At 45.6% G+C, this 22888-nt stretch overlaps 1 long non-coding RNA gene across 1 annotated transcript; it reads right to left on the bottom strand.

The window, feature by feature from the left end:
• Positions 1–15257: 15257 nt before the first annotated feature.
• Positions 15258–17686, bottom strand: LOC105416381 (uncharacterized). Its single transcript, XR_964522.2, has 3 exons — positions 17609–17686; positions 16841–17026; positions 15258–16452 (listed from the first exon to the last, which is right to left on the bottom strand). It is a non-coding gene; the product is annotated as an uncharacterized lncRNA (long non-coding RNA).
• Between the last annotated feature and the right edge of the window lie 5202 nt (positions 17687–22888).

The following is a 22888-nucleotide window of genomic DNA, read 5'->3' on the forward strand; positions in this document are numbered from 1 at the left end:
AAAGAAGCAAATTAACATCTCTCCAGGAAAGTGAAAATGAGTGTGCGCTGATGTCGGCAGGAAATTCCCTTCTGACGGAGCGCGAGAAGCTGTGGCAGCCACAGGCCGCGCTGGATCTTTTAGGGCCATTTCTTTCTTTAGTTTTGTGCCAGCTGATCATGAGTCCTTTATTGCATCAGTAATATGCCGACCCAGAAGTGTTCTGTGGAAAATGTCCACCAGCAGAACAAAGTTCACAATAGTTGGACTTACGAGTGATTTAGCGCCTCAAAACGCAGCGAAACCAATCCGATCCCATTCCGCAGTCCCTGAAGATGCAATAATGCAGGGTTGGAAGTGACAAAAGCAGCTAATTCATACATTCTGGGAGGCAAAAGCTGACTTTTACACCCAAATTTGTGTCCTGGTGACACCAGGAATGCGTGCTAGCCAACTTTCTTATGCTAGCAACACTTCTGCCTCGACCAGCAGAAGCATTTGTTAGATTTTCCTTTTCCCTTTTTGTTCTTCTTATACGAGCAGGGTTGCTGAAAAATTGTATTATTCTAACCATATGTTCACGAACCATAGCTGGCACTAGCGCTCTTATTCTGAAAATCAACTGGATCCATCATACAGTTTGCACAGGAAGTTCCTGCAGCAGCATCCAAGAAAAAAGAAAGAGAGTTAAAAACCCCAAAACTAATTATGTTTTTCATCCATTTGCACGTGTTGTGTTGCATAATCCTCTGTCTGCTGGCGTAGGGCGAGCTGGGGAGGAAACCCATGAATAATTGAAGTGGAACCGGAAAAAGGAGCAAGACCGTTGAAGTAGCAACTGCAACAATATCAACCTTCCGGGAGGTTCCCGTCATTGAAGTTGGTTTTTCCGTCTCAAACTCAGAGATGAAATAAACCTCCTTAGTGTGCGTGGGGCGTTATAGGTCCGTCCTCGGAGGGGTCATGTGCTGTCAAAACCTTTGTGCCCATTGTCAGGAGCGACGCCATGGCTCCGTGAGCACGCTGCACCGGCGCCGTGTAAGTGTCAGTCACTTCGGTGTGTGAATCGGAGGGCTCTGCCTTTGTGTGGAGCACAGACGCCACAACACTCCCACAGAAATTTCCCCTTTTACCGTCGTAAATGAAACAATCAAATGACTTCTGCAATTAATAAGGTTTTTTTTTTGTTCACTCAACGCAAGCTGCAGGAGGAGATTGTTGGGGGGAGGATCCATACTGCCGTGCGAGCTCATGCCGCTCGCCTCAGCGCCTGGGACTGTAATGTGCCCGCTCAAGTGGAAACAAGTGATTGAATGGGATCACCTCAAACCTCAAGGACTGGGAATGCTATTAGCTCCTCTACCCTCAGAGGAATGCCATTCCATCGCCCGCTGCGTCGTCGTCTTGCCTTTTTTTCCAGTTTTCATGCAGGGACACGGGGAGAACCCAGGCGGCCATCGGCGCCAGGTACCAAAGCACCTCTCTGGCATGGAAAGAAAGGTTCCCTCCTCCCGCCTCCTGTTCACTCCCAGTGGATCCCGCATGTTGATCTAAAGCTTGAAACTAGATTTGAGTGTATGATAAGCTTATTCATGATTTCATTTCCATGCATGCCTTCAATTTTAGCAGGTTAAATATTAATGGCGTCCACCCAGCATGTGGAATGTTTTGCAGTGCGTCTGAACTGGTCTCGGTCAATAGTCTGAGTGGACGACATTTTAGAGGCAGACAGAGGGGACTTCATTTAGATGTCGTCCAGTAAAGCTGAGATTATTTACCTGGAACGGCAACTTTGCTTTTAGCCACTCTGATTCGTCGCCTTGTTGCGGGACTACAGTCCGTTCCACGTGCACCATATATGCTAAATGCATCTATATTTAAATATTTCCATACCAGGTGTGTGTTCTCCGCTCCTGGGATGCGCGTCATGTAAACGTACCTCCTGAAGACCTGGTGGAATTGCTGAGAATTGTTGTGATTCCCAGTGGTGCCCCCAGAGACGGTGGAGGCGGTGGACCGGGGGAAGATGGGGAATCATCCGGTAACTGTGTTTAGGATCCGTGTCCGTCGGTGCTTGTTCCTGCAGGAAAACACTGTTACATTCTCACATTCCAATACGGAGCTGGAAATGTTAAATGTTGCCCCGATCTGTCCGGTGGCTGCAACCAGGATGCGATCCGTCTAAGAGGAGCCGTTCTTTGGAGAATTTCAACGCTCTGAATCTCCGAGACTCAGCTCAGGCACGTCGGTGTCCCGTTCACCACGGAGGATGCAGAGCGCCTGTGTGTGCGCGTCCGCGGTGATCCGTTAAGGGTGCAGCATTACTTAGGTAATGTGCTTCGGGTCAGCTCCTCTGCTGGGTCTCGCTGAGCTCTGTGGAGGGAGTTCAAAGAGGTGAGTGCAATTTAGAGGATGCCGCCGCCATTCCGCGGTGATAGCTTAGCCTGAGGATGAAATATTGCCCAGCATGTGGAGGAGAAAAATAATCCACAAGAGACTCACCTCACACAACAGAACCTGGTCCAGTCTGAGATGGAAAAACTACAATAGAGTGCTGGAAAATGTACGTTTTCCTATATTTAGCATCGTTCTTTCCTCGTCTTTTCTATTCTGTGAGTGATTCCTGTATCAGCACAGCCTTTATCAATGCTGGAGAAGCTGGACTTCATGCTGCCTCGGAATAAACCAGATTAGGTAATCATCTTCCTGGACAGACGGTCTGGCTTCTGCTGCATCCTCCTCCAGAGAACTGTTCCTGGAGAACTCTTCCCATCGGGACCAGGTCCCTGAAAGACCCGACCGCTCCTGTTAATCTCCACCTGGGCCAACGGCCCATCGCTGGGCCTGTAATCTGGCTGGGGAGACGTTATCTTTAGCGGCGCGTGCTCAGCGGAGCCTCTCGGCTCCAGCCAGCTGAGACATTATAGGCCTCTTTATTCCGCACCCCATGCAGGTTTCTTTTTTTTTTTTTACATTCTCCAGTTCCTGGTGTACACTTCTACTTTTGTTTGGACATTTTGTCTGTACTTTTCTGACCTTGATCAGCAGGACTTTACATTATAAAAGCCACACTCCAGTAATCCAGTCCATCTTGTCAGGGTGAATGGAGGGTACAAAGAGATTGTAATCTTTCTCCCCAGAGTTTCCTGATTTATTACAAAACAGTGGAAAAAAAACACCAAAAAACTGACAGGAACAGATTCATATTCCAGTTCCAGCCGCCCGGGGACAGTTGGGGACGGTGACGTCGGCGTCCACCTCACCTCGTCTTTGCAAATGGACTCAGAGGTCAAAATGATGTTCAACCCCCCACTTCCTTTTTTTTCTCTTCACCTTCCTCATCAGACAACAGATTCTCCATCATCAGCAGAAAGCCATTAAGCCGTCTCTTGCTTAATGGACTTGTCGGGAATCCTCAGACAGACTGTTGATAAATGGCAAATACTAAAAATGAAGACGGTTAGGTGTGGGCCGGTACAGCAGGAGGGGCGTAGATGTGGGTGATCTGTCAAATAGTGGCAACTAATCTCCAACAACAAATTGCATCCCCGTCACCCACCTCTAATAAAACAATCCTCCCTGCTTATGGCGTGTGTTGTATTTGAAGATGCAGGAGCAGCGTGCTGGATAATTTCTGAATGATGAAGAGGCTAAAGGCTATTAGCTTTTATGAATGCACAAGAAGTGGGATGAAAGCGGCGGCGCTCATTTCACAACGCCGGCTGTTAATCTCTCCAGTGTTGTAAGCTGGGCTCGTGTCTCGTTTAAGGCGGCTGCCTTTATTTTGGAGCTCTGCCACATTAGTATACGGAGCGGCGGAGGCGAAGTCCGCTGCGTCTGCTCGCTACCGCTCTGCCCACCAACAGGCCGTCCAGCCTCAACCTAAACGAGAAACGGCTTCTCCGCGTTTGATCTTCCAGTCAGTCACTTCATGCTTTTGCCGTGGATTGACTGCATGAGACATTAGAGGGAGAGGGAACGCTGCCAAACTACTGCCAGCCAGCAGGTCATCGGCAACAAAAAAACTTTCATTGAACGATTAAACCCTCCAAAAGTTGCTTCATCCACAAACTGTGTTGTTCTTATTTTGGGACTTTAATACTGTGATGGGACGTTTTGTAATCCTGCCTTGAATATATTGATAACTCCATATGAAGCATAAATGTCCTGTTTTTCCATGGAATACCGCCCACGCTCCTCTGTAGTGTGTCTGTCGGCTGGTGAAACACACAACACTTAGAGCTGAACGACGCCGTCCGTGTTGAGGACTGATTGAAACACAGGGGACAGAGGATTGGCTGAACTTATCGCCATGGTTCAGTAGCTTCCTCTCACCCGTCTGAAGAACTAGTCCTTGCCTTTTCCCCCCTCCTTCATTCTTTTAATGCCAGAGGTGAAAAGCAGCCGTCAGCGGCTGCCAGCTTGCTCCAGCGATTACATGTTAAGTCACTCTTGATATTATTATGCCCTTCTAAAGAATCTATCTTTATGTTTCTATTGATTTTTAAATAGATCTTTTCTTTTTGTTGAGTATCAGAAACACACAAAGCCACAATTCGGCTATCACATAAAGAGTAAAATGAATTTATTCGCCCAAGTGCTGTCAACATTTAGCATCAGTATTATCCACAGATGCTGGCTGGGGTAAAGCTCTGTATTTCTACAGTGGGTCAGTTTGTTCAGGATATTCAGCTGTCAGGGAAGCATTTTCATTCATAAACAGTTGCTTCGGAAAAGCCGTGCAGATGGATGGACAAGACGGTGTGCAGCAACGAGGAATGCAAAGCAGGCATTTGACTCATTTACTAGAGCAAAGGAAGTTAAAATGGCAGGTTAATATAGAGTGAGGAGAGTGTTGAGCATTAGTTTTATCCCCCTAATGCCAACGTTTAATGAATGGAGAGCTTGATCGCGCCCATAAACACTATCTGGCTCCTTTAAAGTCCAAAATCCAAAAAGCGACTATGATTAATGGTGAATAATTTGTCTGATACTTGTGAAAACTGTCTGGATGTGCTAGTGATTAGTGGTTGAACAAATGATATTTTAATGTGACCATAAAAGCCAGGACGGATCCCTCTAAATTCTCTTATACTTTACCAACCCTAGCAGGTCGAGAACGGGAAAGACAGTCGGGAAAGAAAAATAGATGAAATTATCAGCCAATTCAGTCGATAAGATTACTCTTACTTTACTCCTGACAATGCTTTTAGGACTGTGTACAGTTTTCAGCAGAGTCATTCCAGGAAATATCACGATGGCACTTCTGAGCTCATGAACTGGGACAATGAAAACACCAGATCCAGCCTGTCCGAGCTGCTCTATTAGTTCCAGAATGATTCCCAACAATATAAAATATAGAGCATATCGCTCACTTTGGTTGGAAAACTCATTAACAAGCTGCACGATTGGGCTGAAATCTCTGACAAATGGAGCCGGCGTGGACGTGCACGCACATACTGTAGCACAGACCGACGCAGCGCGCAAGGTGCAGCTTGTGGAGTGGAATATTCCTGTAATTGAAAACATAAGTTACACCTTCTCTCTGGGCCCCTCCGGTTTTGGTGCTGCTTCATCAAAGGGATCAGACGGAGAAGGGAACGCGGCTTTCAAGCGTTCTGACTGTTCCAATCTAACAGATTAATGAGTCCCATGGACCTGCGCCCCTGAGGAGAGGAGGACATACAATGGGCCCGCATCAAAAAATAAATACAAAATAAAAATCTGCTGTCAGATTCCAGAGATGTAGCGAGACGGCCTGTGAACGACTTCTTGGAAAAGGGCAATTTATATTAGACTGCAGCCGACAGCCTGCGAGCCGATCCTCAGCTGTAGCACCGGCGCCATTCGCAGCGTGCGTTTAAACAGGCCGCCTGTCCCGCGGCGCCATAAATCCTGGCCGTGGCGCTTCGAGAGATCAGCAGCACATCGATAACGGAGAAATATCGCCGGACTGGCTGCAGCGTAGCTGAAGAAACGAACCTCTGGAAGCTGCATTACTGTTAATGTGAATGATTGACAACAACATGGAAGGAGCCAGTGTCCCAATGAAGGATTTTACCGTTGCCGTTATTTCCAATAACACTGGAATTGTTGCAATTACTCCCCTAAAGCACGGTGACAGCGTCCTACGCCATATTAGTATTCTGACAGATGTTAGAGTAAACAAAAAATGCTAGCAGTTAGCTTAAAACTGTCTTAATTTATGTAAACATATATAGAAATGACTGAAACTTCTTAAATATGCCATCTGCTCTCATAATTGGAGCCTCGATGCACAAATGTCGTTGAAAGAATGAACCAAGAGAACTATGTTAAAACTTGAAACAATCAAATACAGGAAAATCTGCTTTAATTCCCATTAAACTAAAATCATTGAGCCACCGAGTTTCCTTTAGTTTCTTTTTATATAAAAAAAAATGAAATAAAAAAAATCGAATGCTCCTTGTTGAGGAATCAGTCAGAAAAGTTAGCTGTGTTTCCTACGGATATAAGTTTTAGTTTTACGCTCTTGACTTGATCAAGGTTGAGTAAATATCGTCAGGACCAAAACAGATGGCGGCTCTTTCTTCCCCATACTGTCTGTGTAAAGTCAGGATGTGTTCGCTGCTCACATCACAAAGGTTTTAATTCCTTCAAATGTCTTTCTTCAGATCTACTCGCGTCGATCACTCGGACGATGTTGCGTTCGATTTGTCAGGCATCAAACAGGCTCCTCGACACATCCTCCGATCTGGTGCTGTGGGACGGCGACAGCGAGTTCCCTCTCCCTCCCGTCCTCTCGCCGGGTGCCACCAGGGACGTCCACAGAACTAATGATGCCACCAGAGGATGAAAGGAGTGCGCCCGAAGAAAGAAAAAAAGAAAAACACTTCCACACAAACACGGGGATAAGTGCACTAAAACAGTGATGAAGATTATTTTTAGACATCAGTGTCATCGTGGCCTGGAAGTGTGTCCAAATGGCCGATTTTACACTGTTTTCCCTCCATTTCTGTGCTATCGGTGTGATATCGTATTTGTATCAGGCACACACACACACACACACACACACAAAAAAGGAGATCGTTTGAAAGAAGCCACAGATAAAACACATGTACCTCCCCGACCTCCATCTCCTGTTATTATTTATGAGCCTCCATGATTCCCGTATAGCTTATCCCATTAAATTTTAAGATAGCGGCTACTGCAAAACCTACAAGAATGCTGATGGTCGAGCCTCTCGTCACCATGAACAGCGTTAATTATGTATATTTTTACAGTTGAAGGCTGAATTCCGACGGCGATCTGAGTTGGAATTCTGTTTTCCAGTCAGCTCCTGGAAGCCACCTGAAGGGCTCTATGAAAGGAGCTAAATTAAAACATCCACCACTATTATGATGAACTAAACATTTGTAACTTTGCTGTTTGGCCATCGGTAACCTGGCAACCTGCAGCCTGGTGGGTCGTCTCCTCTCTGAAGTGGTCAAACGCCAGATGCAAAAGCAGCTCCGCGGAGAATCTATTAGCAGCCGCGGCGCCGAGCCGCGAGGTGAAAACGTAGCGCCGTGTTCTCACATTCATTGTCTTCGCAGCCTTTATGTTCCCGCGTCATAAATTAGCCTGTAATTCTGCCCATTTAGGTTTGGCTTGGACAGAGATGTGGATTGTGGAATCGCTTGAAAACAAAGTTTAGACTGACCATTTGTCCTCCTGATTTTAAGAACCTACAACCCAAAGTCAGCCAACCCACGGGGCCATCTGTGCAGGTCCGCGACCCGATGACTGTGTGGTTCTCATGATGCTGCGCAGCCTCCGAGCGTTCGCATTCCTCAGCAGAAATGTCTGATCTCACCCCGATGGCAACAGTTCACGTCTCCACTTCACAGCCGTACATGTGCTGTATAATTCACGGTGCTTTCCCTTTCAATAATTCATACTTCCACTCAAAATCACATACGTTGTTGGCGCTGGGGGATCAAATTACACACTGCGGTTAGTAGGGAGAGGAGAGGAGATATTAAGAAAATCGTGGGTTATTTCCTACCCTGACCTCGTTCTCTCACCATTGTTAGGAGAAATGCTTCAGTATGTTTGTATCCCACAACTAGTGGTAAGAGTGGAGCTCAGACGGGCTTAAAATGCAGCGGGCAGACCACTAGAAATGGAAACGGAATCCTTGCTAAGCTCTTTAAATAGTCCTTTCAATATTGAACATTTGATTTGTGGAGATCTCGACGCGAACGAAGCGGCCAGCGGAAATGCGCGGCTTCCCTCCACTTCCTGTTAGTCAGCAATGCAAACGAGGCCCCCTGGGCGCATTAAAAACGTGCAGTTTGGACATTTAATCCATTTAAAAATGCCATAAATGAAAGATGATGCGAAAAATGATCCGACATTAGTGTTGATTGTCTTTTGTGGTGGATAAATTCTCTTTTGCTGCTGTCAATCAGATGGAGCAAAACAGTTAAATATCACAATGGAGACTCGATTTCGGACTTAAAAACCCAAGGATTTTATCATCGTCCTCCACGTTTCCCCGCTGACCCTCGCTCCCCTGCGCAGCAGCTGTAACCGTGTTATTACAAGAGCCTAAAAGGCGAAACAATCCCACCGAATCCCCAATGAAAGCAGCGGAGCAGCAGGCTGAATCGGGAGGTTTTGTTGCTTCTTTAGCTGCAAACGTCGCGTCGTCCCGGCGCTGAGAGGAAGTCCGTATCGACAGCCTGCCTATATGTGTTCGTCCTTACTGTCAGCGACGGTGAAACCGGCCTCGCTCTCGCTTCGAGATGCAGTGGCAGACGTCCTGTTTGGGCTGTAAATCGAACCTCCCTCCGTGAGGAGGGCCGCCGGCACCGACACATTATCGTGTTGTCAACACGAGCCGTCTGAAACGCCAACAGGGTGACTCGATCCCTTTTTTTGTTTCCCATCTCTACAATCAATATTCAGCTTATATTTAAGTTTCTAAAAGCCAGATTCTTTTACTGTCTCCCAGAAACAGCCTCTGAGGCCTGAATCAATGTAGCTCATCGGGGACGTTGGCCCTGAATATGAATAGTCGTTATTTTCTACATATTCTAGTTTGATTTTTGCAGATTCCTTTAGAAGATTAACATCTTTCACGCTGCTGCTGTGACATCACGAACGCGTCTGAATCCTACAGATGAAGAAAAAAAACAAACAAAAAAAAACCTTCTTGGATTCGATCCACGTGCTTGTTTTCTCCAATCAGCTCATGAATCTCTAACTGTCTGTGGATCGATTCAATAATTCATGCAATCACATCAAAGACGGCGCGTTCACGTCCCAGGTGATCCTGAGCGAAGACCCAGGCACCGGCGTGGAGGGCGAGGCAGACGCGAGCAGAGTGGTTAAGTGGGTCTGGAACTTTTCCACCATCTCCCCATTTTATCAAATGTTTCTATTAATGATTTGCAGGACAATATATTTGGATTTTAAACACAATCTCAACCTCAATTGGACAAATGGAAACTGAGATTTGAAGAGCAATGCAGGAGAGAGAGAGAGATTACAGATCTGCTTGGGGTCGCGTCCCGTTTTGCTCCGTTGGTCTTTTTAAATCTAAATTTTTGGGAATTTTGCTTCATAAAATGTGAAAATCAAATTTCGCAAAACTGTTTGAAGAACGATGCTTCTCGGCCGCCTCAGAACAGGTCGGCACAGATTACACATCGCCGTGACAACCGCCACGATATTAAAGCATTAAATCCTCCGGACATTAAACAGGTAATGAAAACAGGAAACAGCATTCGACATCATCACCAGAGATGCGCTGTTGCGTCCCCAGCTGGGAGACAGCAATGCACCCTGCACAGGTCAAAGGTCAGATGGAGTTATTGCAAACTCCAGACTTGGAGTCTGTTCCTGAACGGTGGAAAGCTAGCAAGGCTACAGCGCTAACGTCACTTTTCACAGCAGCAACGCAGAGCTTCTTCAGAGGCTTGGATGATTTTTAGAGGGAAAACTTGCAAAATTCCGCTTCCACTCGCCTCGACATTTTTGTAAGAGGTCAAATTCTACCGGATCTGCGTCGGTCCGCTGTGAGGCAGCGTCTAACGTCACACAGATGTCGATGAGGAGGAACTTAGTCCTTCGATGCCGCAGAAGGTTGCACAAGTCTTTATTGGAGGAATCGAAATGCCACAAAACAACAGACGTTCCAGCGTTCACTTTTGCTCCGGGTCTCCGGAGGTGCTGCTAAAAATAGCACCCAGCGAATTACGCAACAATGAAATGATGGTTAGTTCCAGATAAGCGGTTAGCAGACGACCAGCGGATGTGCGTGAATATATCCAAACATAATTTGCACAGAGAGAAGACAGTTTTTTCACCAGGTGTGGCTCAGAATAAGAATATCCGAGGCGACCCTGATATTCCCACCTTGAAGCGCCTGGAATGTGAGTTTGCGAGTGCCAGCCGTAAAAAAAAAAAAAAACATTACTCACAGCCAACACGTCCTATTTGTTCCCCTCGTGGCATTTGAAGTATTTATTTTCACGTTATTCTTTTGACGTCGGGCAGCGTTCGGAATGAAAGGACGGTTTTGGGTTCGGGGCTAACCTTCACGGCTCCTGCTCGCCAGAATTCAAGCCCGACGATAAGACGCCCGCTTCTCTGGAAAAGGCTGGATTAAATCACAGCTCAATATGAGATCCTTCTTCTTTTTTTAACATTACAGCAATTCCAGCAACAAATGTGCGCTGGAATTACACGAAGCCTGCTGTGTCCCAGTTTCGGGAGAGGAGGGGAGCGGGGTCGTATTTCACAGGTCTGCTTTGTCTGCTGGCAGTTATCAGCAGCTGCCAGTTTGGAAATTGCTGCTTGAGGCCTCACGCTAGTGGTGCGAGGCTGCACTGACAGGCAGCCCGGCTCCAGCCTTCAGCCCTGGGAGCTGCTGCTGCTGTGTTAATGCTTTTATTTTTAAATGAAAGCCCCCGCTGTTGTCAAGCACTTACTCACAACAGTTCTCTCCCTTTCTTTACTTCAAAGGGATGAAAGAGTGTAAGCAGCACAGTTTCCGAGCATAAATATCGGAGGTTTTTTTTTTCTGCTTCTTTTTTCGGGGGCGTGTGAGTTATTTTGTTGTTTGCGTGGCTCCTGCAGTGACAGGTCTACACCTCACTGGTGTGGCTGCCTAAAGTTTTCCGCTGGTCGTTTGTAAAGTCTGTAACGGGCTGGTACACGGCGCAAGTGAAGAAACATTAGGGGCGGAAAAAAAAAAAAACGGATTGCGGGGGATGGAGAGATGGGAATTTTCTTTGATTTAAGACACGGCATTGCCATTCGGAGAGAGCCGTGGTGGTGCTGTGTACAATCAACGTGCTCTGTCACTTAGCCACCAGATAACTGATGTTCCTCTCCCTCCATAACCAGGAGCTATCAGTTTGCTACTCCTGCTTGTATCTTTCCTGGCGTCTCTCAAGTAAATTACGGCTCAGCAGTTCCAGATAGCTTGATGTTCTTCCTCCGCCCTCCAGCTTTCTGTCGCTCCTTTGCTCTTCGTTTCGCTCTCTTCTTTATTATTTTGTTTCATCAGCGCACGGCGACAGAATTAGGATGCTAACTCGCTGGAAATTAAAGGAACCGGTGAGGGCGACCAGCGCGGCCGCTTCCCCCCCGGCCTCATTCTCTCATACTGTATTGAATTTCGTGGTCAGCGGTGAACAAATGGTTGTCTTGTGCGGCACCGGGCTTCTGTAGTTCTACACATAATTCTGCCTCAAAGAAGAAAAGAATTAATAATCAGCAGTGGTTGGAAACTACTCCGGTTACACAAAGTTAGGGGGGAGTTTTAGTAGGTAGTAGTTGTTTTCTGTTATATTTAGAGAGCAACATGCAACAGAATACGAGTTTGATCAAATCTGAGTGGAATGTTTTCTCTTTTTTTTTGTATTTTTGCTCTGCACCCATGCTCGATTCATCATCTGAGGTTAGAAAACACACAAAGGAAACAGAATCCATCAGACCCGAACCTTGTTTCTATCCAAACACATCTGTCTTTGTTTCACGTGCTTCATGGTAGCTGTGGTACGCTCTTATCTCACAGATAACCCAATAAATGCCAATTTTTCTGATTTAATATCACAACATGGAATAACAAGGCAGTCTGGAAGTCGTTCTGGACTCCAACATGCACAAGCCTTGCTTCAAATTACTAGCTAGCTACCCAGCTAGCAGCAAGGCCTTTAAATGACTCAGCAAGTCCTTCTGTCTGTTACTTCCTCCTTTTTTTGCTCGTGCGTTTCATTAGTTGCATTTGAGTCCTTTTTTTCCATCCCTGTGTTCTGTTGTTGAATCACTCTCTCATCCAAACTCTCATGAATTTACACCTTTATTAGGTGAAGAAAACTAAACAACTTTGAAATGGGATTATCCTTTTAAATGACTGAGTTTCCACATTAATCTGGTCCTCTAACATCAAAACGAAGCTTGTTTTTATGAGTCTAGTTGACTTTGCAGGAATTACCTTATCAAGATGTTGTTGTCCTCCATCGTGCTCGTCAGTCTTTGAAACCACCAGACGTTCGCTGGAGGTGGAGAGACTGGAGGCTTTCATCAGGCACCACAGCCAGAAATAGAAGTCTCAACTGGAATTAATTACACCAAATGTCACATGGATAAAGATCAGGATGAAGACGGCTCATCTCACAGGGTGTAATGAGGAAATGTTGATAATTAGCCCCACAGGAAAAGATCCGTCAAAATAAGATAGTTGGGAACTTCAAGTACCTCTGAGTCGATTGCCAAGATCCAAAAATGGTGCAGCCAGAGTTTGATAGGAGTTGCAACTTTCTCCTGTGAGGGAAATGTTGTGGCGTGGAAGCTGTGTGCTGGGTTGTGGGGGTTTCCTGTCAGGCGGCGGAGGTGCTGCCTGCTACACGCCTGAATTCGATGGTTATCGGTGTAAAGAGACGGTTCGCCGGCGTCCTCTCGGTCTCCAGTGGGAGATCAGCCGTGAATCAGAAACAATCATCATGATCCCCTCGGCTCCCCAACTTTCAACCTCACCCGGAACAGAAAGACACCATCTAACGTCCGGTTGTTTGCATCACCAACACCTGGCAAACATCTGGGTCCTAGGTCGCGTCGGCAGTTTTCAGGTTAATTAAGCTGATATTGGGGCGGCTACTTTAACAGGGACACTTACTGGGATGACTAGTGTGGGGCTTTGAATCTGCATCTGTCTCCATATTCTGCATATTCAAATTTATTTTATTCAATAAGACACAAATCCGTTGTTATAAAAGTGTCCCTTGCTCGTCGTCCTCAACAATTTAAAGAAAGCTAAAAAATGCAGCAGCTGCAGGCGGTTGACGACTGAAGCTGAACTGCAATTAAATTATATTACAAAATAAGATACCATTATATGTTATTTACATTTTCAAATCAGTAGCGCTTAGCGTTGGAGCCGCGCTGCCGTTTCCCTGATGAGGAACGCTCTCACGGCAACACGCTTCGTTCCCATCAAAGTGTCTGACAAATGCATTGGCTCGTTTTACCTGCGACGGCCGTCTGCACCCTGGTGTTCTCGGTGCCAATTTGCACCCAGACTGATGGCGTGTGGAGTGTCAGAGCTGCACTAGCCACTCCCGAGGAAGGGGGGGGGGCTGTCCGCTCATACGTCTCCAAGCAACATTTAAACACACAACATTGGTGTTGCAGGACTCCCACCAAGACAGGTTTTCGAGTCTGATGTGCAGCTGGACTGGATCCACTGATTTGCTCCTCGGAGGGTGCGGGGGCTGCACGTGGACCCTGCAGTGATGAAGCACTTGTCCTTGCTGTCAAATGATCCATCTGCAGGTATGTCTGTCTGCCTCATAGGAAGCCTCTCACTCATTCTCTCCTCCTCTCCCCAGACGGGCGAAAGCACCTCATTTACTCAAGCTTCAAAGACACCTTTTTCCCTCCCATACGACTTTGCTTCCCAGGAGGTCGCGTCTTTCTCTTTGAATCCAACCAAACAGGCTTTGATGGCATCACGGTGTCTCGCATGAGTCGACGGCATTCAGCCGAGACAGCGCCACATGTGCTACCGGCTATTATGGGAAAGAACTCAGTCTTGTCTCATTTCAGGTCCTCATTAAAGTCATTCATGTCTTTGTTTTGCTGAATAACTGTTAAATGCGAGACAGGCTGCGTCACACGTGTGTTAGCATCAATCTACAGGCAGCAGGATGCCTTCCTGTTCCCAAACAGGCCACTGGAGCTACACGGAGATTATTTTGGTAGGAAAACGTGTCACAAGTGTCTTGTGTGTGTTGGTACTTTGGTCCATTTTGGTTCTTTTCATTTCAACTGTTTTTTTTGCGTTGCTGTTTTAATGCGTGTGAAAAAACACAATTGTCTTTTTAGCTAGTTGTTAGTTTAGCTAGCAAACCCGCCACCACAGTCCCGGTCTGGTGTCATTTCATAGCTATAAAAAAAAACAAAAAAAACAATCAAACGAAACAATTTTGGTGGCTTGTTTCTCTGGTCACAGAACAGAATTGCAAATTTATAAGTTTTGTAACCAAATCTGCACTAATCAACAGTGTTTGGGTCATTAAATTGTGCATGAATCAGTCTGTGAGGATGTTTAAGGTAAGGGATGGGTTCAATACGGGGGGGGGGGGGGGACATAACTGGTGGAAGATAAGGCTTGTTTGATGGTATTTTCTATAGATTGGGGCATATTATTGACCGGGGCTGCAGACACATTGTGTGTTATTGATGAGGTTTTTAAGTCTGTCCATTAAAGGAGATTCAGACCTGAAGCTATGAAGCAGCAAGAATGTTCTGTCTGTGTGGATCTTTGCTCATTGCTTTGCTTTTGTCACTTTGATAAGTTTTAACAGCCTGAATTATCTTGTAAAACAGACTTTTTTGCTATAGAAATGCAGAGGAGTCAACCCAGATGTGTCTCCTCTGCACAATCAACCAAAAAGCATTGCCTCATCAGGCACCTGCTTCCCCGCTGTGATCCATGATCACCTGATTGACAAAATCCCTTAGAAACCACTTCAGGACGCGGAAGCCAAGAGAAAAACCCTGAGTGGACAATCATCGAGCTTCAGGACGTAATCAGCCACCAGGACAATGGCATCCAGAATCCAGATAAAAGTCCAACCTAGATCACACGTGACCACCCTTCGATCACACGTGACCACCCTTCGACCACACGTGACCACCCTTCGACCACACGTGACCACCACAGACATGCAGACATAAACACAACCTGAGCTTTGAAAATGGTTCACCAATGATAATGAATGGGTTTATTTATTTATTGCTCATTTTAGAGATTTAAGATGTCTGTCTTATTGTGGTGGGTTTGAGTCCCCTAATGAGTCCGGGAGCTGTTGTCAGGGGACGTTTGACCCCGATGTGGACTCCTGGGGCAAATTGGTCCCTGATAAAGGGTCAGAAAGCTCAAAATGACCCCAGTGGAAGGCAAACAATGAAGCAGGAGTGAATCATGGTCCCTAGTGGCTCAGTCCAAAAACAGCACAGATCCGTGTCGCAGGTCGTCAATAGTGCTGAAAACTGCTGCAAGTGCAATCTGGACATGGATCACTGGAGGAAGACCAAGATGAAGAGATCCGCTCTGATCCTGCTGAACAGCAGATCTGGACTTTCTCCATGTGGTCACAGTAAAAATAAAACAGTCCTCTAAGCATCAGCAGATACTTTAATCCCGTTATTCAGCTATTTTTGAAATCCTCAGACGACGTTAATGATGATGTATTCGGAGAAACAGAATTATTAGTGAAGGTTTACTTCATCCGCCGTCACATCCGGCTTTAATATCATTCCACGGTAAACAGAAAACAGACCCTCTTCTATGGAAATGACTACAAGAGAAACCAAGAAGATGTCAGGGAGAATATGGATCATGGATCACGTGGTTCCCCAACGGCCTGATGCAGACAAACATCAAGGCTTCAGTCAATATTGCCCACCTGTCTCGTTGAAAAGAAAACATTTGATGTTTTCTTTTCTTGTTGGTTGTTTTTAATTGTTTTCTCTGGGGGGAAAGCTGTGCAATTCATTTTTGTTGATAAAAGTGAAAGTGGATAATGATTTAATAGCCTGAACTTCAAGAGAAAAATTAAAAATAAACCAAGCGACTTCAGAATATTAGGAGTAAACGTAGTCGCCACAACCAAAACTAATGATAAAGGTCGATTTGGGAAGAATGAAAGTTGTTTTAGTTGTTAAAGATGGAGGTGAAATCAGCATTTTGCCCCCGGCTCAACATTTGGAATGAAAGCACGACAAAACAAAAACACCTCTGTTGAGCTGCTTTAGTTGCTCGTCCATGAAGAGACTCTGCTGATGCATTTTAAAGGATTGTCGTGTCCTTTCGAGAGCCTGAACGTCTCCGCCGACACGGTGGTGTGGCAGCCGCGGCTCTTCAGACCCCCGAGTCGTGTTGTCTGTCAGTGGCCACATCAGCGCTGTCGCTCAAGACGAGCACCGGAGCGTGAACTGGGAAAACATGGAGATGCCAGCGTTTCCAGTCTGACAGCCAGCACATCCCCTTCAATCACAGCCCCGCTGGTCGATATCTGACTTCTTTATGACGAAATACTTGCATATTGACCCAAAACAACGTCTGCTTCTTTCAGTATGTTCGTATTTGTTAGCTTGTTTCTGGTTAGCAGCCTGTTGAAGGACGTGAGGTCCAAGTGATGTTCAGGGGCCCCATAGAGACAGAGAATTTTAATCTAGCTTTGATTAGCTGTGATGCTAATGTGGGCAGCAACGCAGACATGGCCTCAGACAAAGACAACTCGACAAATACTGGATTCCATGACAAATATTCATTTCCATCATTATTATCATAATGAATCAAAACATTTGAATCCGTCCTCACCACCAATTTGTCCAATACTGAGACCGTAATGGATCAGACAACCATGGCGTGAGGTGATCCCAGTTCTGTCTGCCACTGTGGTGACAAGCGGCATATTTTTACAACTAAGTGCTGCAGAACGCTGTGTTCCGTTTTCCCCACGGAAAGGGTAACTTGGCGTCCAAACTCAGTGAGCAGGTAATAAACCTGAAATCAGGAAATGCAAGGTTTCACTCATGTGCATTATAAGTACAACTTTCCAGCATTTACATACACATTGCATCATATTCAAATATCAAACATCAAATATCAGCAGCTAATGAAATCTTGAAACACATTAATAACATTCAAAGTAGCAAATCCCAAGCATTTATGCATGTCTCAAAGGCAAATCTGATATAGCCCAGCAGCCTCTGTCTCTCCAAAGGAAATACAGCTGGACTACAGCTCCCAGAAACCACTGGGCAAACCAGGAAGTAGACATCCTTGCTACAAGCTGGTCAAACAATCAAACATTCCAAAGCAAGGGAAAATGCAATCTGAACAAACATTTAAAGCTTCAGAAAGACAGTCAAACACCAAATCCATATCCATTAACAACATCACAATATCAATATTTAAGTTTAGGAGCATGGAGACAATGACAGTTCTACAAGTATACCAAACCAACACAAGACTTATCCAGAACTTATCATTAGCTTTACCAAGTAGACCCAACAGCACAGCAGGAGCAACCATGACAGCAGATGACAAAGCCAGCAAAAAAGTAAGAAACCCAATAAAACTCACCAAGCAGCCGGACACCAGGTAAGAATGTGGACAGGTAACCAAGCCAACTGAAATCTCCCGCTTCCTTTTTAACGAGTCAGAAGCGGTCACGTGGGCGCAAAGTGCAGACGCTACTTAAAGTGACAGCGCTCATTAAACTAGCCTAGCTACCAAGGACGTATCGGCCTTTAGTCAATGAAACCATTTTATCCCTTAGAGAGAAATAATTAAAGAGAAGAATTAAAGAAATGATTCAGGAAAATTAAAGATGGAATAGGAGAATTCCACAAAACACAACACGCTGCATTCTACCAATGCCGGGACCGTTTCTCAGGACCTGCATTGATATTCACGGTAGAACCTGTAGGTCCGAAAGTGCTGAAGGGTACCCGAGTCATTTTTAATAGTTTCTGCATTGTTTTACACCGTAACTATGGTTTCCGTACAAAGAGTGTCGTGGTAAAACGTGAAATTCTCGATCATCCATGAGAATTGAGAAGGTTTAGAACATACGTATGTGGCCTTTTAGGCTGGTTCCGCCCTCGCAGATCTGCCGTCCACCCATTTTACGCCCAACCTTAAAAGGCGAAACTCGTGTGATTGATCCCGTTTGTACTGGTTTAGACACAACACCATTCCTCCATCGCGCTGCCTTTATTGCTCGCACCTTCTCAATCTTCGGTCCATTACTGTTGCTGTTCTCTCCTCAGCCCGGCTAACCAGTGTGAATCTCCCTATTTGAGTATTCCGGCTCCGACGACAAACAATTTTAAGGCTCCCATCCAGACGAAGATGAGCTCTGTGATGGGATTCCAGAAAAAAATATCCAGAGGTGCCGTCCTCGAGTGTCTTCTTCCACAAGGACGCTCGGATCTCCACACAAGCTTCATTACTGTAGGAAATCTATTATGTTGGGTGTTATAATGGCGTGCACGATACGACCCCCCCCGGACGGGATTTTTCTGAACTCTGATTTAAGTTCGATGACACAATCACTTCTTTTCCATTCATCATGCTGAGGCGACCATTGCGCCCCCTCCCTCTGCTCTAATTCTCTGCCAGTTTCAATTAAGAGTCATAATTACTTTTCCCCCCCGCCTGCTGAAACGACTCCACGCTTGCTGATAAAAGATGACACTGCCAGTTGTTTCAAAGTTTCTATTAAATATGCTCCAGAGCACATCTATCATTCACATCTCAAGAAGAAAAACCTAAAAAAATTGCTTATTCTCCCCTTGGTCATGACTTTGTAGGATCATCTACATGTGTCGGTGTTATATGAGGCCGGCGGAGTGATTAAGATCCCCAGCCAAGCAGAGTAGCCGCGGATTTTATATCTTTCTGATACGGGAACTGTCAGAAGTGTTTAAGTCGTGAGCTCTTTAAGCCCGGTTCAGTGCAGATTATGCAGCGGGGAGAATCAGCAGTCTGAACCTGAACACCGTTTTCACAGCGGGACACAAACTTCATCTGCAGCGGCGAGCTTAACGACGCTTGGCGCCGAGGAGACCCTTTTGATGAATGATTAAAACTCTTGACTTGAACATGAAGATGGAAACAGCACCGAAACAGGTCGCGCGGAGGTCGTCTACCTCTCACACGCCGACCCTTCTGCAAATATAATGTGTATAACGTGTATTCTAAACATGGCGCCGGTACCGACCGCCCCCGTTTCTCACGTCTTTGAGAGGGTTTGGTGAGTTGGGATGACAGCTGAGGTCTTTGATTCTTCCCAGTTTGCTTTTAACGGCTGCACAAGGCTAGCAAACACCAACCCGCAGTTATTTTGAGGAATTTGACTTTCACGTCCCCGCGGCTCTCCGACAATTAAAAGTTCTCCGACTCCACATCTGAAACAGGTTCCGTCGCGCTGAGCTTGTAGGCAGAACGTGGAGTCGGTAATGATGGCTGTGGGCTAAAGCTGCAGCTTCTTTTTCTGGGATGTCTTTGTTTTTTAAGACATTTTCAATCCACGCTGCTGTTTGTTGCTGGTTTACCCCCTTTTTCCCCCTTAAATTTAAGGAAGGACTCTTAAGGTATTTTGCAACAATCAAATGAATGTATATTAGATCAGATTAGTTTGGATTGAATTTGATTGTTTTATATTTTAACTTGACAGTTTTATTTTGAATACCCTTTTTTGACTTTTACCTCAAAGTGCACGATAAAGAAAATCTACCTCCTCTCATTTTTCCTCATTATGCATTGATAGTTTGGGTATATTTTAGTTCCTATTCTCCAGCTATCACTAAATAAGCGTCTAACAGCCATGAAACGTGTGTTTTAATCCCAGCAGCCGATGCTACGCTACTTATGACATTTATCTGTGTGATGACAAGTAATCTTGTTTTTCTCATCACCTGTTTCAGCTGAACAGATCGAAAACGCAGCAAAAACGCAGATGTTAAAATAATCCACTGTGTGTTTACATCACGCATATTTCGATTATTGAGGGCGAGTGAATTCGGAATGGTTTTTTTTATTTTAACGTGCACATGTTTTTGAGAGTAAATGACTAAATCCCGCTGTTATTGCTGCCCGCTGACAGGTCATCGCTCAGAGAACTTTTGCACCAGATCGAGAAAACATGTCCGCTAACCTCGAGGAATTGGCTAAGTGGGTTCTGTACTACAGGGATCTATTTTGGCCAATTTCATGAAGTGGAGTGTGTCTGGGGAACAAAGCAAAGCTTTTTACACACAAACTGTCCTGTTCTGAAGTGTGTGTGTGTGTGGGGGGGGCAACCAAGAGCAGGGTGACCTCTTTGGAGAGATAACAGAAAACAGTTAAATCACAATTTATTATGTCCGCTCACGCTCCCACAAAATATGGACAACACAATAGACACAAAAGAAAGAGACATTTGTTAGCATTTTCCTATTCCAGCAGTAAATATATATGAATAAATATAAGGCTTTTAAGATGAAGGTGGCAGAGTATTAGCTTAGCTAACAATAGAAAAAAGGTCACATTTACAATTAATCTACATCCTGTTTCTTCGGGGGGGGACAAACAAAAAGGCCTCACAGAGATGATATTTTTCTGTTTTAGGCAGGTCTGAACCAATCAGTACTGATAAAAAAACAACTATCTATTTATCTGTATTGGCCTGCTCATTTATAGTGACCTGGTAAAACTGTTGTGTTGGTGATGTTTTGCTCTGAAAGCACCCCCCCCCCCCCACACACACACACACACACACGCGGTAAAAGCATTTTTTGTTCGGTACTTTTTGCGGTTATTTTCTGTACAATGGTTGGATAAAATGTTTAAAATCCCATCTCCCCCCTGTTTTCTTTTCCTTATTGATGCGGCACATAAAAAATGGCCCTCCGCCTCCAGAACTCCGCACTCCTCTTTTCTATTTCTCATCCACTTTCTTTCAGCGAGGCCTAATTACATGGAGGACAAAGTAATCGATAAAGGAGAGAGTGAACGTCCCCAACAGGCAGCTCGAGGACCCTCTTTACTCTCCTCGCTCGACCCTTTTCCCGGGTACGCCGCCGCTGCAGCCACTCGTCTTGACTTTTCTGCCGACATCAGACCCGGGCCAGCCTGTTCCCAGAGCCCAAACACAGGAAGTGCATTACATTTTACCCCTGGGGGATGGCAGACAGACATCACTGGGGGCGGGGCGGGGCGGGGGCTGCAGCCTACGCTGGTCATTACCTCCACGCCGCCGGTGCACTCGTGTTTAAGGGGAGGCAAACTATGTTTGAGGTCACGCCGCCTCTGTCAGCGTGAAATAATGCATGAGACGCTGTGTTTACCAGCCTGACAACTGGGCCGAGGAGGCAGCCGTTCGCTGAACCTGCATCTCTTACCCGTGTCATCGTTTTTAGATGAAGATAGTCGAGCGGCTATAGGCAGGTTGCCTATAGACGATAGATTCATTATATTCTCTTTAATGTATTGTTTCCAGACCCCCTGAACACGAACACCAAAGTGTCGCACACCTGTTCACGACTCCTTGCTGCCTTTTCCTTCAGTACTTTATAAATATAATTCACTAATTAATAAAGTTTAAGCAGAGGATAATAGCATAGACGTCAGGGAGCATTGGTTGTACACTATTTTACACAATGCATTATGGGATACACTGAGTGCAATAAACATGGTACAGTGGTCCTCGATTCACATTCAGACAGCCCTACAAAACGGTGCACAGCCTAGTTAGTGCACTATGTAGGGAATAGGGAGAGAAATTGGATGAGGCAAATGTAGCCTGGCGTTGAATTCACATCCATCCATTTTCCTTACGGGGTTGCGGGGGGCTGGAACCTGCAACCGCTACGGCAGAGACATGGTCATGAATAATTTAGGCGCAATCATGCACCGGAATATGTTGTTCCTATTTCTCCTCTTAGTCAAATGGTAAAAGTTCAGACGATTGAATTCAACTTTATCCATATAGCATCTGTTACAACCCAAACTGTCTCTGGACACTACAGAAACCCAGAGCTTGACCCCCCCCCCCCCCCCCCAGCAAGCAATGCTGGCTGAAAGACTCCAACAGGAAGAAACCTTGGGCAGGACCAGGCTCTGACGTCTGTTCTGGTCACGTCTGTTCTGGCCGCACAGGCGTGTAACTTCTGCCACTACAGGATGAGACGCGAGCACCAAGTCAGAGCTAATTAAAGTCAGCAAACTTGAGCGGCCTTGTCTCACTCCCATTGACCTTTATCAAAACACTGGCATTCATGCCGTGCAAATGCTGGCACACTCCGCTGAAGGCGGCGTGGAGGTAAACAAACAAAGCCTCATTAGATTGCGCCGGAGAACCTCCTATCACCTTGGCAATCTTGTGATGCTTGACAATTTCTTATTAAAACTCCGTTGGGGATTTTTTTTTAAAGTGGAGATGGGTTAATGGAAGCGTCCTTGCTGCCAAAAAATTTGCATCACATGCATATAAGCACAAACACTGGGGCTAATCAATCAATATGATCCGTTTGACTTGGGCCAAACCACCAGGCTCCTATAGCTCGTAGCACAGAGCGCTAATGAGTCTATCATTGCAAAGACCGTGATAAACAAAGGAAAGGTGGAAATTGTATTAGAGGATCATTGTTGGAAATGGAAGTGCTAGAAATGATGTCAGCAGTTTATGACTTTCAGCATTTACCTGAAGTCCGGTTTAGAAACGGGGGTTGCTAGAAAGTGGCCAGACAGAAATGGCCCGATGCTAACACCCAGAAGGAGTACAAATGTCAACGGTGGGGAGGTGAGAAGAATTCAAGAATGCAAATGGATTTCAATCCCACGCACGTATACTGGGACAAGACAACAGTCCGATAAAAC

The sequence above is a fragment of the Takifugu rubripes genome, chromosome 4 (assembly GCF_901000725.2).
Source record: "Takifugu rubripes chromosome 4, fTakRub1.2, whole genome shotgun sequence".
NCBI classification, from domain to species: domain Eukaryota; kingdom Metazoa; phylum Chordata; class Actinopteri; order Tetraodontiformes; family Tetraodontidae; genus Takifugu; species Takifugu rubripes.